Raw genomic sequence first — 13295 nt, 5'->3', positions numbered from 1 at the left:
GACAAAAGTTTTATGTTTGTTACTGTGTAGTAAAACTTGAGTGGCAAAGTCAAATTTGTAATGGTTCTTAAAATCAGTTTTCTAGTTTCATTCATCAGAACAGTTGCAGCCACTTAAATGTGGTGTTGTTTTTTTTTTTGAAAACTATGTATTTGGAAATTAGGCTCATCTGCCTATAATTCAGTATGCTGAATTACGTTTCCTTTTTCCTCGCATATCAAAATTGTAAAGTATCTTTCTCTCTTTATTAAGGAGGTTGGGAGGGAGAAAGAAAAAATATGTTAACAACTATGATATATTATTGATTTCCTTCCACATATTTTTATAGGTATGTCATTTCATTTAGGCTCTCAAAAATATGTACACTTCTAGTCCTTTATATTGACTGTTTACTCCAGGAAAATAATTTTTTTTTTCTTGGAAAGAGCACTACAGTATAGGAATCAATAGAACTGGGTTTCAGCCTCTCTTGTGGCATTGACTTCAAACCATTTAGTATCTATGTACCTCAGTTTAGTCAGCTGTAAAGTTAAGGATTTGAGCACACATATTTGTCATCTTTTATTTATATAGTATTTCAGAATCATAAAATGTTTTATGGAAGTCTTTGTTTGAAAATTGTTTTTCATGTAAAATAATTCCTTGGTTCTTCTTTATTTATAGGTCAGAAATAGGTATTTTCAGGGAAATGCTCAGTCTTTTAAACATGTCAGATTATTTTACAAACAATAGTAAAGAAATGAATAATAAAAATCTTGGTGGCTGGTCATCTGTTTTTTTTGCAAACTTGAAGGTGCTTACAAATCACACAGGGTCTTGTTAAGATGCAGATTCTTACTCTGTAGGCTGAGGTGTGACCAGAGATGTTGTCTTTCTAATAAACTCTCAGATGATACTGTTTCTACCGATCTAGTCACAAGCAAGTACATAGATAACACATTTACAGTTACCTAAATTTGTAATTTGTGTTTAGAAATTTACAAACAGTTCTTTCTGTTTAGGTTTATATTTAGATGGTTTGATATGTTTAGTCTGACCAACATTGTTATTTGTTTGCTTGCTTTTATGTTCATTTGGGGCAAAACGTATATAGTTTAATGTTCTACATATATTAAATCAGTATACAATGATTTGAGGATAGTAATTTCAAGGAAGATTATGTGTTTAAAGGTTTAATAGTAGACACTTACATTTTTTCTGGTTTATTTTTAAAGTCTTTGAATTTTCAGTTTTCATCAATGCTACACCCTTCATCTTGGAGATGACTTATGCCTAGTTCAGTGGTGTGTGTATGTGTGTGTGTGTGTGTGTGTGTATCAATTAGTCATTTTGTGATAGATGTGCAACTGAAACTAGAGTTTTTGGCCCTATACTGTTTTTCCTGACCATGTCTCAATTACTGGTCTTTTCTGGGAACCCTTAGATAGCAGAGCCCTGAGGACTGGATCACTGGTTCTCAAAGTGTGATTCCAGACAAACAACAATAACTTCACCTGAGAACCTATTAGAAATACCAGTAATTGGCCCCCACTCCATATCCATGGAATTACAAAGTCTGGTGGTAGGATTAGATGCTCATTGAAGTTTGAGAACCACTGCTGTAGATTGCAACCAAGCTCACTCTTGGCTTTATGGCATGTTGTCCTGATCCTCAGGAGCCTTATATGTATTCACATGCTGTTGTCGTGGATTTCATGACATATAAGATGAGGTCTCTGCCTGTGAACAGTTTACATTCTAGAAGCCAGGGAAGCATTATTCTCTTAGTCTGGTAAATATTTATTGACTTGAGTCATTTTGCCTTTCTATTTCCTGTTCCTCTGTTCTGGGAAATCAAACTATATATGTTTAAAAGTAGGAAAAAATGTATAGGTTGTCCTCTCTTTAGAAGTAGAGGAATAGAACTGAAGCTGCTTGGAGAGTAGTCAGCATTGCTGTTTGAGTACTAACTATAATTACTACCTTCTACGCAGATATACAGAAGACATACGTACATACATTCATGGACTATCTGCATGTTTAATGCAATTTTTAATACATACTTACATATGTATAAATATTTTTTTTTCATGATTAGATGTATGTATCTTCTTATTCAATACTTCATGTAAAAGAATGTACAGTCTGCCTTATAAACAATGTCGTAGTTTAGCAAGGCTCATCATGGAGTTTATACTAGTTAAAACATTTTTTTCTCAGTTTATCATTAATGAGTTGATATCTTTTTTATTCTAGTTCAATATTTTTGACAGTTTGCATTGTCCCCTCCTCAATTATATTATCTTTAATTTTAGATCCTTAATACCTTGCTGTTTTATAAACTTCAGCATGCATAAGACCTACATGGAAAGCTTGTTAAAATACATATACCTGAGCACACTCCTATATGCTGATTTAGTTGGTTCTCTGTAAAACCTGGAAATCTGTCTTCTAACAAGCAAGTAGATGACTGTAGTAATTTAACCTGGTTTTGATTAGGCCCTGAATTATTTAAAGAAGATTGTTTTCTTTGCCTTTCAGGATGAATCCAAATGTACAAAATTTTAGGAAGACTGTAGGTGTCTTTGCTTGGGTTTTAGTAGAGTATGTGTACCGTTTGCTTTCTCAGGTTGTTCAGTACAGGAACATAATTGGTATTTTGGGAAATAATTCAGTGGTCTGGGAAGGCAGTGCAACAATTTGAGGACACAGAAAATCAAATTTTGAAGGTAACCCTTATGATCTAAACAATTGCTAGATGCAAAAGAGGAGCCATGGAGCATGCTGACAGTGATTAGAGTTTTTGTGTGCAGTTAAAACCACTCTCCCACTATTAGGGAAGCAGTATAGTGAAGTGAAGGAAGCTCTAAGTGAATAACAGGATGCAAACAGGGGGTGTGTGAATTCCTGCGGAAAGAACAATATAAACGAGTAATCATACAATCTTGTTAGAAAGGAAACTCAAGTTTTACTGTAACAATGGATATTTTTCCAAGAAAATACATCTATTCATTGCAAGTTTAAATAATCTAATTTGGATGGATCTTCTTAAACTTTGGAGTCATGTATATACTTCTATGACTGTCCGAAAAGCAAATCAAGTTTTTTAAGTGCAATGTAAATTAGCAGTATGTATCCATTTCTTACTAATCAAAACATTTAAAAATATAAATCAACAGGACTTAGTCTTTAGTAAAGCTAGAAGTAGTTTCTTTGACACTGTTAAATTGAAATTATTTTATAAAACCTTTTGTACTTTAAGATTTTGCTTCGTTTTAAACCTTTTCAGGTTCAGGGTACACAAAGAAGTTTCTGCCCTCTGATAGCACAAGGTCTAGTGAGGGAGACAGACTCAGAAACTGATAAATCCAGGATACAGAATCCTTTAATAAAAGTACCTAGTAAATGTTTGTTTTGTTCCTGTTTTTTGTTGTTATCGTAAATGTTTTTAATACAACATTAATGAGAATTTTCAAGTGAGTAGGAAGATTAACAGTTTTGTTATTAATTTTGATTTCAACTGAATATATAATTGTGGAATTTTGTGTGAATTCTTAAACATAACTTGGAAACTCCTGAGCTGTAGAATGTTATGGATAATAAAGCTCAGAGAATTGTTTTTCATTTTATACTGTGTTCATGCTACAGATGAAATGATCATTATAAAAAATTTAGTCTTCATAATAAAATGTTTTATTTTTTGTTTTTGCTATTAGTGCCAAATATTGCTATTTTTCTCACTAAGATAAAAGTGCCTTGAGAAAAATTTCATTTACTGCTATATATCAAGTACCTAGAACAATGCCTGCCCTATAGTAGGCATTCAATAAATATTTATTGAAGTAATTTCACTAACTTATATCTGGAAAACAATATAAAATTCATGTTTAATATTCTAGATTATCTTTAGAAATGTGTTTCTGGGGCTTGGTTTAAGGTGTTAGCAATATTTTGCTATTTACAGATAAATCTTTCTGTTAATAGCCAACTACTATTATTGGTCTATCAATTATTTTATTCCGTATTTATAAATATATAGCTGTTAAAAATTTTTGTTTTATTGAATTACAGAAGTAAGAAATTCTGTTCATAGTCTCTGATTAATTGGTTGGATCATACAGTGAAATGTGTAGAAGTGTTGAAGGACTAAAATGTCAAAGCTATATGCAGCTTTTTTGAGTCAAGTAGTATCCACTATACCCTTTTCAATTCTTTCATTACTGCCTTTTAAGTTCTGTAGCCATACTCTTTTCTCCTGTGTCATCTTGTTACATTTATTATCTTGGTTCTGGGCCACTTGTCATTGTCTTCTTTGCTGGGATGTAGGAAAATTGTTCAGTTTGTACTTCCCAGCAGTCTGGCAATCTTTATATGTATTTTATTTTTGTCAGTGTAGGTGGGATGTATAAATAGGAGTCTGGATTAAAAAAATCACTAACTGTAAATTAAAATAATTCAGAGTAAGATGATATTTTATTTTTGATATTCTGCAAAATGGACACATTTTTACATGTTTCAGGATTAACAATACGCTATACTATATTAGTAACAATAATATATAATAGAGTGATAACAATAGTAGATGTTTGTTATATTCCATTTCCTCAATAACATTGCTATTTTTAAAAGCAGTTTTATTGAAATATATTCACATACCATATATAATGTATCGAAAGTGTACTGTCAGTGGCTTTTAGTATAATCTCTGTGATGTGCATTTATTGCCACACAAAAAAAATTTTAAAACAATTTCATTACTACAAAAAGGAAAACTCCACAAACCTTAGCAGTTACCTCTCAATCTCTCTTTTTTTAAAAAAATTAATTTATTGGTACATATTAATAAAGCATACAACCCATTCAAAGTATGCAATAAATGGTATTTGGTGTAATGTCATAGTTGTGCATTTTTCACTTAAATCATTATTAGAACATTTTCATTATTCCAATAATAATAATAATAAACAAAAATCAAAAGATTTATCACCTCTCGATCTCTCTCTGCTTCCCCTGCTGTACATAGCTGCTATTTCTGGCTATTCTTGCATGTTTATTTATTTACTTTAAAGCAGTTTTATTGAGATATATTCACATGCCATACAGTCTATCCAGAGTGTATAATCACTGGCTTTTAGTATAATCACAATGTTGTGCATTCATCACCACAGAAAATTTTAGAGCAATTTCATTACTCCAAAAAGAAAAACTCCACATCCCTGAGCAGTTACCTTTCAGTCTCTCTATCTAGTAACATTGCTTTAATGTGTTACCCTTTATTCCTTTTCTGCTGATTTTTATTTTTAAAGGCTTTTCTCTAAGTGTCCTTGAAGTATTTCTGTACAGTCTTTTTTGTTTTTAGAACATAAATAGCACAACAGAAAATCCAGAATTCCTGTTGTGTGATGTTTACAGTTAAATGTGGTAGAGTATACTTTTTACCTCTCAATATAGATTAAATCACACTAAAGAGAAGTTTGAGGACAGCTAAAATGGTCAAGTGAATCTAGGATCTGACAAGTCAGTGTTGACTTATATCCTGGAAATACAAAGACTGAAAGCCTGTGGTCAGAGTCCCTAAAATCATTATCTTCACACTTAAATGATAAATTTAAACTCTCATATTGATTTTTTTTTTAATGTGGGGCATAAAGGGAAGACCTTAATCACAAAATAAGTATTTGACTCAAATATTACATTGCATCTAAGATTGAAAATATTGAAAAAGTTTAAATAACTTAGTAACTCTTATGAATAATAGATTAAGGGAGACTAGGATTTTGGGTGGTTATATTCCTAACCTTTGAAATTAGTTGATATTAAGGAAAATAATTTTTTCCTGTATTCTGTCTCTTAATGCCAGGATTAAGCAGTGAACATCAAACTTGTTGACTAATCTGACCAATGTGGTAATGTTTTATTTTTAGTAAGAATAATCTTAAGCATTTAATATGAATTAGATTTCCTTATCAACTTTTGGAATATCATACCCTAAGTTTCGTGTTGAAATTACTCTGGTTTTTGACGGCAATCCCCAAAATTAAAAACTTAGAAATAACTAATGCATTTTTTCCATTTTGTGTCAAATATATAATGAGAGGGAGCACAATAGGAAAGTGTTTTCTGGGAGACAGTAGCAGAGTTCATACAGCATGCAACATTTATTAAATAAAGCATCACAGTAAATATTGTATCATTTTAAAAATAATCATTAACTACGAACTCTTTTACATCCTCCATCATTATATCCCAAGTCATGGGTTATTCCTTATGACATCTTTATAATTGAGATACATACATTTAATTTGTGGACCGGAGGAATTGGAAGCAAAGATAAGATAATTTTGTGTAGGTTACCAGTCTGACTGAACCGAGTTTGAGGGCCTGACTTCTTAATTCCAAAATCTTGCATTTGCAACTGTCATAGGGAATAGTAGGGAATACTTTTCTGTTTTTGTTTTTGCTTTTGTTTTTGTTTTTACGTACTGGGGATTGAACCGGGACCGCGTATGTGGGAAGCTGGCACTCAACTACTGAACTACATCAGCTCTCTCTGGTTATTTTAAAACTAGATAATGTAGGGGGAAATCTGAGTCTTGAATCATTGTACATGCTTAAAATAATGACTGTTTTATCAGATGAAATATTATTTACATATTGGCATAATTTAAAACCAATAAATCTAAAAATGCTGTGAGAGGAAAGGATGACCATAGTTAACATTTTGGACTAAACTAACATTTATTTGATCTCTCATGGTTTATCGTGGAACTTTGTTTATTTTATTTTAAATTAAAATTTCTATGTGTTCTTTTCTTGGTCTTCCTTTTGCAGATGCTTTAATAGTTAGCTCATCCCCAGTTCATCAGGTTTTTCGAGAGAGAGCTTTTGTGTTTATTCATCTTCAGCTGTGCATTTCTCTAGATTTCAATCTCTTTTGGTATCCATTAACCAGAACACTTATTATTCTTGAAAGAAATGTGTGTGTGTTCCAAGAATTAGCTTGAACAAGCAGTGAAGATTAGTAAGAAAGGCCTTTTAAGGATGAATGTTTTTTAAAGCTTAATGGATGTGTATGTTTGCTTTTTCATTCATGAGAATTTTGGAACTGGTTTCATTTGCTTTGTTCCCATTTTCAAATAACTATATACCAAATAATTAACAAAAGTTTCAGGTATCTCAGCGTCCAGTATCATTAGATTCAATGATAAATGTAATATTTGATGGTATAGTTTTATAATAGGACACTGTCATTTCTAAGTATTTGTTTGCTTTAAGTATTTACAAAATATTGTGACAAATATCCATCAGAAATTCAAGCTAAATTTAAACTTATTGCAACATTTATTATATATTTTGATTCTTTTCTGTTTCTTAATCATGTTGATATAATTAGTTTTCTTTTTGATCATTACCTAGAGTTACATAGTTAGACTAACTTTGATTGTTTGGCCATGAACAGGTCCAGTCATTTTATGCCTTTAGGGTTTTTTGTTTGTTGGTTTTAAAGAGAACTACCATTGAAGTAATATTAAAGCCAACCACCTTTCAGAATTCTATTTCAAATTTTCAAAATATAGACTTATAAGTTTCTGTAGTTAAATCTTTTCTTTTGTAAGACTTTATGATCTAGTTAATTCAAATATGTAACACTTTCATGTTAGTGTTTTAAAACAGTATATTCACATATAGTACAAAATAAGTTAATCACTTAAAGAAACTGTCATTACCACTAATCATTTTTAATAGGTAATCATATTTACATATTACTTTCAAGTCTTGCTGTTATAGCCTTTTGACTTTTTTGATTAGTCAGTCCTTTAATCAGTAGCTCAAACTCATTTGTTTGCTCATGCTGGGGATTTTGATTTTGGAGTCCTGTACAGATAGGATAATACGTTAACCAATGGGAATGAGTAAAATATTCTGACACGGGGGGAGCATCTAGAGTATGAGGGAAAACAAAGAAGGGATAACAAAGAAGGGATAGTGAAGTACTTTTAAGGATGGACAGAGGTGGAGGAAAGCAAATATGTGGTGTCTGAAACTATACTATGGTGATAATGAGTTTCAGTTAAAGATTCCTTTATTTGATATTTCATGTTTTTAAATGGGAGGGCCAGATAGGAAATGGTACATGAAAATGCAAACTGAGATGAAATTAAATTCCATACAGAAAGATAATAATACTAAAGAAGGTAATTTCTGGTATTTGTCTGTAGAAACTGTAAAGCCTCTCAGGTATTAGCAGTGGGTGGCTGAAATGGAGGCAAGGGTTCAACTGGATTGTTCCACTTAATGAACCTAAAATTGCCTGTATCATAGTTTTGTTTTTACACCTAGCCTGCAATTTACCCACAAAAGGTGTTACCTGTTGTCAGTTTTACAGAATTTTCTATTTCGAACTGGGTTCTTGATCGTGTCTAGTTACAGGCTTAATTTCTGTGTTATACAGGCAGCATTCCCACTTTTTATCTCAGCATGGAAAGGAAGGTTGTGTCTTGAGTTGAAAGCACTGGCAGTCAAGAAACATGGATGTTTGTTCAGATAACTAAAATTGTGGCCTTTAACGCACTGTTCCATAGAGTTTCATCTTCTCAACATGGACTATAATTGTATTTGTCCTAATATTTTAGGTTTGTAGTGGATTGAAACTGATAAGAGATCCATGAAATATATTTTATAATTAAAGTTGTTATATAAACTATTATTTCTAGCAGAACACTGGTATTTTACATGTTTTAATGGAGAACCTTATGGTTTGTTATTGTTAAACATGTGAAGGGGCCTTAAGAGACCTGGCTTTAATATCACCTGAGACTCCTTTTGCCAAATTAACTTTGATTTAGAAAACGAAATTTGCTAAACACTTTCCAGCCTTTTGGTATATAATATGTAATAATTTAATATACTTCCTCATATTGTGTTCTTTCATCAGAAATGATACACATTCAAATCTAGGCTTTTGATTAGGGAAAAGTGGTGTAACTTGCTTTTCTGAAAATATAAATTATGGACACTGTGTGCTACTGTCTGTATTTGTATACATACAGAATTTTTCATTATTGCCCTGTGTTTCAGTCTAAAGTTTGTTTTCTTCTAGTCTGTTTCTTCTAATTGTGATTAGAGTTATTTCCAGAAACCATCATTCTAATAAATACTCATTAAGCATTGAAATGATGATTTAGAAAATATGAGGGAATACTATCCAGAACATTTGTAAGTTACTCCCCAAATCCTGGTGTTCTAAGTCACTTGTTCTCAAAGTGTGGCACCTAGTCCTCAGCATCATCTGGGAACTTTTAATAGCACAAACTATGGGGCTGCCTTCTCTACCACCTGAACCAGAATTCTGAATGGTGGGACAGAGCAGTGTGTTCTAATAAGCCTGCCAGTGTCTGCTAAAGTTTGAGAACCGTTTCTCTAATTAGTTGAACACTGCTACTCAAAGTACAATTTAAATTTCTTGTAGATGCCTGTAGCATAAATGGCTTCAGTTTTCCCACTAAAAAATGTAAATTAATTGCTCTTTTTGCTTCCACTAATTCAGAGATTTACTACATAGTTACAGTGGAATTGCATATAACTAAATGTGTAACTGTAAGAATGTTAAGTAATGTCTGTGGAAGTTAGTTTCCATGTAATTGAGGGTTGGAATAGGTGTGAACTTTAAGAACTTTTTCACCTTTAAAATGATGGATTTTAGGTTTGCTAAAAAGACAGTAACTGCCAGTTAATCAGCCTACAATCATTAAGATACAAACTACTAACATTAGTATTTTAAAAAAATGGAATTTGCTTTTATTCTACATAGGTCAATAGAAATATGTATTCAGGGGAAAAAAGCCTGTGACTATCATCATAAGGTACTGAACTATGTATACCTAATGTTTTGTTTCCTAGAAATTTATGTTACCATAGTTTTCTTTTTTCCCCCAGTTTCTTCCTAGCATCCCTTAAAAAGAGAATACCTTATTTATAAAATAAAACTTCATGTATTGAAGTGAAAAATGTATCTTTACCCCAAAGTATATATCTCTATTTAAGCACACTTAAAATATTTTTGAAAATTATTTGCAAATATTCATACTAGAGTAAACTGGGGATATTTTCCTTATGCTTAAGATATACTGCATTACTTAACCCTAGAAATTAGAAAATTTATGAAAGGTATGTGTTTGTAGTTGTTTGACTTTTATAATTGATAACTTTGATTTGTTTTATGCTTATGTCAATGTGAGGATGGAATTTAACTCTTCCTGCAAAGGGAGAATGAGATACTTCATTTACAGACTCTTTTTCATCTTTTGAAATAGAAATAAGGCCAGGAAATATGTGGAACAATACTGACAAAACTTAACATCTTTGTCATATTGTTTATGAAGACATAGTGTGTTAGTCAGCCAAAGGGGTGCTGATGCAAAATAGCAGAAATTGGTTGGTTTTCATAAAGGGTATTTATTTGTGGTAGAAGCTTGCAGTTACCAGGCCATAAAGTGTAAGTTACTTCCCTCACCAAAGTCTTTTGCCATGTGTTAGAACAAGATGGCTGCTGACATCTGCTGGGTTCCTCTTTTCCCAGGGTTCATTTCTCTCCTGGCTCAGCTCCTCTGTTTGCTCCACAAGGCCTGCTGTAGACTCTTAGGTGAATGGCTTGTTTGTCTTCCTCGGGCCTTCTCTCTTTCCTCATGACCAAGCTCCTCTGTGTGCTTACTTCCCAGGGATGTAGTTCAAGACTCCAGCATCAAAACTCAAACAGCAAAACTCCAGCTCTGTCCTTTGCCATATCTTTTATCTGTGAGTCCCCACCCACCAAGGGGAGGACTCAGCACCCTACTGATGTTGCCCAGTCAAAGCCCTAATCATAATTTAATCATGCCCAGGTACAGACCAGTTTACAAATATAATCCGATATCTATTTTTGAAACTCATGAACCATATCAAACTGTTACACACAGTAACGAACAATTTAGATATGTTACATATGACTTGATTTTTTTTTAACAAATCAATTTTATTGATACATATTAATAAAGCATACAAGTCATCCAAAGCATACAATCAGTGGTATTTGGTATAATCACGTAGTTGTGCATTCATCACCTCAGTTGTTAGAGCATTTTCAATATTTCAATGATAATTGAAAAACAACAGAAAATTCTGTACCCCTCAGTCTTTCTGTGCTTCCCCTGCTGTACAAAACTGCTATTTCTGGCTATTCTTGCATTACTTATTTCTTAATTAAGCAGTTTTATTGAGATATATTCATATACCTTAGGGTCTTTTGAAAGTGTGTAATCAGTGGCTTTTGATATAATCACAAGGTTGTGCATTATCACAAAAGATTTTAAAACAATTTTATTACTCCAGAGAAGAAAAACTCCACACTCATTAGCAGTCCTTCCCTAGCCCTACATAACCACTAGTCTAACTTCGTATTTATAAATTGATTTATATTTATATTTTATGCAAATAGAATCATATAATATGTAGTACTTTGTGTCTGGTTTCTTTCACTTAGTATAAAGTGTTGTGTTTTTTTGTCTGATACTAACATCTTAACATTTGTTCAAGTTCAAAGGAAAACAGTTATATATGCAGTTTTAACCATATTTCATGTGTGGTTTTACTATGCTATACAGTTCCATGTTAAATTTTTTATTTTACCTTTTAGTATTATGCATGGCCTTATTAGGCTTTCCCTTTAAATCCCTTTTATACACGCATAATGGTACTGATAGTTACAGACATTATTTGGGCTTTCACCTTTTCTATTCATTTCCAGCACGCATCCTTTTTTGCCAATTCTGTAGAAACTAACCCTCAGCTTTCCATTCTATAACCTCATTGTATTTTCTAGTGACCCATGTTCAAGTTATTAACGCCATGGGATTAGTTCATATTAGCACAGTCATACGTATTTGTCCTTTTGTGTCTGGCTTGCTTCACTCAACATAATGTCTTCCAAGTTCATCCATGTTTCATATGCGTCATGACTTCATTTCTTCTTACAGCTGCATAATATTCCACAATTTGTTTATCCATTTATTGCTTGATGGACACCTGGGTTGTTTCAATCTTTTAGCAATTGTGAATAATGACTCTGGGAACACCGGTGTGCAGGGGTCTATTCATATTACTGCTCTCAGCTCTTCTGGGTATATGACAAGTAGTGGTATTGCTGGGTCCCACGGCAAGTCTATATTCAGCTTCCTTAGGAGCTGCCAAACAGACCTCCAGAGTGGCTGTATCGGTCTACCTTCCCAATAGTGAATAAGTGTTCCTATCTCTCCGCATTCTCTCCAGCACTTGTAGCTCTCTGTCTTTTTAATAGTGAGCATTCTGATAGGTGCAAAATGGTAGCTCACCGTAGTTTGATTTGCATTTCCCTAATCGCTAGTGACGTTGAACATTTTTTCATGTGTTTTCTCGCCATTTGTATCTCTTCTTTGGACAACTGTCTTTTCAAGTCTTTTGCCTGTTTTTAAATTGGGTCATTTGTCTTTGGATTGTTGAGTTGTAGCATATCCCTATATATCATGGATATTAAACCCTTATCAAATATGTGATTTCCAAATATTTTCTCCCATTGAGTTGGCTGCCTTTTCATCCTTTTGACAAAATATTTTGAGGTGCAAAAGTGTTTAATTTTAAAGAGGTCTCATTCATCTATTTCTTCTTCTGTTGCATATGCTTTGGAATTAAGGTCCAAGAAACTACCACCTACCACAAGGTCTTTAAGATATTTCCCTACATTTTCTTCTGGTGGTTCTGTGGTTCCAGCTTTTACATTTAGGTCTTGGATCCATTTGTAGTTGATTCTTACATAGGGAGTGAGGTAGGGTTCCTCTTTTATTCCTTTGGTTATGGATATCCAGTTTTCCCAGCATCATTTGCTGAAGAGCCTGTTTTGTCCTGTTAACATGGCTTTGGTAGGTTTGTGTGACTTGGTCTTTCACAAATTTAAAACTGTCAGCCTTTTAAGAACTACGTTGTTTTTTTTCTCTTCTTTGTTAATATGATATAGGCTGCTTGATTTGGGATTCTTGGATTATTACACTGTAACTGGTTCTTATATCAGAATTTAATGCAGTTGGATTAGTGAAGAAAATTTCAGAAGGAAATCAAAGGCATGGGTTTGTAAATTTTTTTATATGTTTTATCTACTATCTCAGTGATCATTGAAAATTTTGCCCCACTGTCATTGTTGAATGCAAGCATGGTTCTGTAGTCTCTACACCTGTAAGCTTTACATGAACTAGCTATGGTTACAGGTGTTAGCCTTAACTCTGGCCAGGTAGCCCACCTGTATCTTGCTA

General features: G+C 32.8%; 1 protein-coding gene across 1 annotated transcript in view; it reads left to right on the top strand.

The window, feature by feature from the left end:
- The window catches only part of AHR (aryl hydrocarbon receptor), a 57764-nt gene that overhangs the window by 12175 nt on the left and 32294 nt on the right, over positions 1 to 13295 (top strand). The gene's annotated exons all lie outside the window — the stretch shown is intronic.

Source organism: Dasypus novemcinctus, chromosome 5, assembly GCF_030445035.2.
Source record: "Dasypus novemcinctus isolate mDasNov1 chromosome 5, mDasNov1.1.hap2, whole genome shotgun sequence".
NCBI lineage: Eukaryota > Metazoa > Chordata > Mammalia > Cingulata > Dasypodidae > Dasypus > Dasypus novemcinctus.
Note: the sequence above shows the minus strand (reverse complement) of the source record. Positions and strands in the feature narration are given on the sequence as shown.